The following is a 4,928-nucleotide window of genomic DNA, read 5'->3' as shown; positions in this document are numbered from 1 at the left end:
TTCTTCCACCGAATTTGTATCTTTGTGAGGTTGCTCACTCATTCTCTTTTCACATCTAGCCTTGAATTGTTCAATGTTTTGTTTCCATACAAATTGCATGAAAGCCCCTATTGTGACAAAATTGTTGTCAGCTAGAAACTCTTCACTAGCTTGTTTGACAATGAGGTCTAATTCCTTTCCCTTTAGCTCACCATCAGTTATATTCATTTTAGCACTAGGTGGCTCTTTCGGCATTCCCTCTTGGGTCTCATCATAGTTGTATGCAATTTCACCGAGACTCCCTAACTGTAGCAGTTGTTCGGCCACTGCTTGCTCATCTCCTATGTGAATAGGGGATTGAGATGGAGAGTATTGAGGCTCGTCAGTTTCAACTTCCTTCCCCACTCTTTGCCTTTTAGGGAAATCTTGAATATCAATGACATCTTCAATGGCCCTTTTTCCTCTTGAAGTGGAAGGCTCACTTGTCACTGGCATCATCACAGTATATTTAGATTTTTTATGCATCATATAATTACTAGGTGGGATAGTCTTAGCAAAGGCATGCTTAGCTAAGTCCAATTTAGCCCTATCAAGATCATTTTGCATTATAGCCTCCCTTTTTTCTTTCAAGGTTTGCATTAGGTCTTCAAAATAAAGAATTAAGAATTTAACCTTCTCTTCAAAAGGGGTAAAACTAGAAAGAGGGTCATAGCTAGAATCAAATTGATGAATAAAATCAAGTCCTCTTTTGTATGCAACCCACTTCTCCTTTCTTAATTCCTCGTCTAAGCTGAATTCATTTCTAATTAAATCTTTAGGAAATTGAAATTGGTGAGGCCTACTTTTACATACTGCCCTCTTTCTGAACATGCCATTGAAGAAATCCTCAAGGTCTGCACACCTTGAAACTGCAGTTGACAACATATATGGCTTAAAGAATTCTTCAAAGTATTTCCAGCCACCTTTGGTAATTACAAAATGATGGGCCATGGTAATAGTTGGGAAAATGGTCCCTTTACCCCTATTGGTCAGATTGGCCTCTTGTACTCCTCCAATCTGTCTCAACACTTCTACAATCCCTATCATCAATGGGACCTGATAGGGCAGTAGATAGGGGGTTCCTCTGAAACCATATACTCTGAAAACAGTAGAAACAGGGTACAAATACATGTCTCCCCAGTTGCGAACAATCTTGATATCTTCTACAAACTCTTTAGGCCTAAGGAATTCCAAAAGAGCCTTGGGAATCCTAGGGTTTTCTTCACATAAAATAACTCTAATTTAGATGCAAAGCATCTATCAAACTTCAGAAAACTAGCATCTTCTCTATCCCAAGATAGAACAGTGCTCCAAAGTTGCACCGGGATCTCCTCTTTATCTTTAACCTTGACCAAATCCATATCTTTTACAAAATAATCAACACCTTTGAACAAAAACATGTGCATTAACAGGGAGTACCATCCAAATGGCCTATCCACCTTACCATTTTCTATCCCTACAAGCCATGCATGAATAGCATCAGTGAGGTATGGGGCAAAATCAAATGTTATTGCCAGGGAAGGGTTTAGAATTTGGGCAATCATCAACATATAATGGGTTGGCATATGTTTCTCAGCATCTTCTCCAAAGATCTGACACAGTATCCAATACATACCCTTAGATCTTAAAGTAAACAAATTCAGGGAAAATGGTTCCATTGTACTGGGGCCTACAACTGTTAACCCTCCTATTTTAACAGAGAATTCTCTCAATGGGCCACTCCTAAGATGATCTCTTTGTGCATTGTAGACTTGAGCTAATGCTTCAAAATCAATAGGCTCAAGATAATTTGAAGCTTCACTAAGCTTGAAAATATTTCTAAACTCATTATCTTTGATTTCAACTAGGGTTGATCCCTTTATATTTCTGATACATCTGGCAGTAGGGTCATAATTTTGTGTGATTAGGGTCAACAAATCTACATCCATGAACACACCAGGGACCACAAGCTTCCCCACATCCAGTTCCCAGATGCTATTCAAAGGGGTGGGGGCATGTCTTTGACCAAAACCAACTTTAAAAAGACTTAGACCTGATATCCCTATTTCGGGGTCCCTTAACCAATTTCCTTTGTCATACAGGCCATCCCCAATTTTCAAATGAGGTTTTTTTGGTACTAATTCTTTGGCGCTAGCCACGACATTAGTTGACATGGTTAACTGCTCTAGAAAGTCATCACAGATGTTTATGTCCTGATAGTTCACCTTTCCTATCAATTCCCGTCTAGGTGCCATTTTGAAAGTATGCAACTATGCCAATTATCAATCAAAGTAGTTCTTTAACAGAACAAAACCACAATTCAACAATTTTCAAGTAATGGGTAAGCAAAGAACAAGAAAACCTGATTTCGGCTTGAAGAATTCTGCTCTACACCAACTTTCTCTGCAACAACTTCTTTGAAATGATACCTTCATTCAATTGATGCGAGAGTATATATGGCAATTGGGCTTCTTAACTGCGACATTAACATTGCATGCTTCGATTGTCCCTTCAGAATTGAATTCATGAAAGAATTCAAAAATTTGGCTCCAACGAGTCAAAACTATCCTGAATATTTTTTCTTTTCGCTCTTTCACTATTTTGCAGAGCATAAAACCCTTGCATGTTCATCTAGCAAAGTCATGCCAACCGTCCAATCAAATAGAACTTGCACTGCTTTTACCTTTTGACTTTTCCTCATCCGGCAACAGGCTAAAATTCCTTTTGCTATTTCGCGAACGGTAACCATCGTGGACTTTAACCCAGCGAAACCGCGCTAGCCGTCCGATCAAATAGAACTTGATCGGTCTTTATCATGTCCTAACCTGACAGTTTACCTCACTAACCATGCACCAAGTAGTTAAGGCTAACAGTCTACTTTGTTTCGCAAACGGTAACTGTCCTGCTCCTTTAGGCTGCGAAATAGCGCCCACCGTTGGATCCTCCTCGAGATACCCGCTCTTTAACAACTTTAATCTGGTAGATGTGGGCCCTCTAATTCAGCGCTATCCACCCTGGCATTTGATCTCCTAAGAAACCGACATGGCAACTTTACTTGCCGAAAACTTCCATGGGATCCACTTCTAAACTGCCCCCTGTGCATGATAGGTCACCTCTTCGTTGGCGGTATGATTCAATCTATCTGTTGGGCCCACCACCTAGTCACCAAGTTTATTCTTTGATTTATTTAACCTCAAGGCCATGTGTGACTTTCTGATTTGCCACCTAAACCACCTGGACCGCTAACTGGATTGCCATGTCATTTCGCTACTTCGCGAAGGCTAAATCTCGAGCACCTTTTGGCTACGAATCAACGCAGGCCGTTGATCATTCTCTAAACCAACCACTCTTTACTCTTTGGAAAGCCTGCCTGCTTTTGGGGCCTGCCACTTTTCGCTATTTCGCGAAGGGTAAAACTCGATCATCTTCATCCCACGAAACCACGTGATTCGTCCGATCAAAAGAGAAATGATTGGTCTTTGACTTTAGCTTTACTACCACATGGACCCACTTTCCTTTTCGCCATTTCGCGATAGGTAACTCGCGATCATCTTCATCCCACGAAATAACGCGGGCCATTAGATCTAAGGGACTTGCACTGCTTTTATTCCTTCTATTGACCACCTCGCCCGGGCCTACCATCTTTTCACTACTTCGCAATAGGTAAACCACGAGCATCTCCCGACTTCGAATCAACGCAGGTCGTTGGATCAATAAAGAGTTGCATGACACTTACAAGGCCCGATAAACATTAGAAAAAAGGCAAAGTAATATGCGTATAAAATTTAAAATATTTAAGGGACCGCCTAGGTAAATAACAATGGGGGGACACTTCTCATGACAAACGGACCCATCACTTAAGTGGTAAAAAGTAACACGGAATTAGAACCAGGTTTTTACTCAGACAGCTTGAAGGTTAAAACTTAAAACCCTTAGACCTTCCCATTGGCTTACAACAAAACAGAGGTAACAAGGTCAATACCAAACTCAAAATTTCAACAAAATTAGCCAATTATGGACCGAGAACATCCATTTTTTTAAACAGTGATAACAGGACCATTTCTTTCAGTGAGTCTTTTTGCATCGATAGTGTTATATCCTCGAAGACCTTTTCTTGTCGATGAGAACCATCTCCACTTTCCTCAAAATCTTTTATCGATGGAGTTACTATCTTCGATGAGTCCTTTCTGAAGTTGATCGGCATTTTCTCTCTTCGATGCCCCTTTTATATCGATGAGACATAGTTGGGTCTAATCGATACTGTTTGAATCTTAGATACTTCGACAGAATGCTTTTAGAATTGTTCGATAACTTATGGGTTATTACGGTATCAATGAAAATGATGATTTCTTCCAAAGAGAGATGGCTTCTATGATTTAATTTCTCAAATCAAGATATTTTACTTAATTCAGATTTGATGCTCAACAGAATGACTGCACTATCACCAATCTATCTTGAAGATTTGACTACTCTTTAGATTATGATTATGACTGTCATGATATTTCATGAGACTGCTCTATCCCCATATGAACCCCTTTGTTCCCACAAATCAATGCTTTGAACTTGACTGCAACTTTATAGTGATCATTGTCTTTGTACAGTAAGCTTGCTACTTTCTCAACTTTTGATATATTGGAGGCTCCTAGGATGGTTTCTATCTTATAGTCACAATACCTTGCTATAATTTGTAGCTATTGTATGTTTATTTGTTTTCTATGTTTATTTGTTTTCCACTCTTAACTCATAGTTCAACCAGATATGGTTCATCTTGGAATCAATGCACATCAGTTATAATCAGATTATAACCAGTCTCCTTGGTTGCAAGACCTGAACAAGGATTCTTATCATCAATTAGATGCATACTTTTGGGAATATAGAAAGACAAAAAAATATATTAGAACCGTATTTTTTGTTGAGTCATAATATGATGT

Source organism: Cryptomeria japonica, chromosome 7, assembly GCF_030272615.1.
Source record: "Cryptomeria japonica chromosome 7, Sugi_1.0, whole genome shotgun sequence".
NCBI lineage: Eukaryota > Viridiplantae > Streptophyta > Pinopsida > Cupressales > Cupressaceae > Cryptomeria > Cryptomeria japonica.
This window is presented reverse-complemented; position numbering follows the sequence as displayed.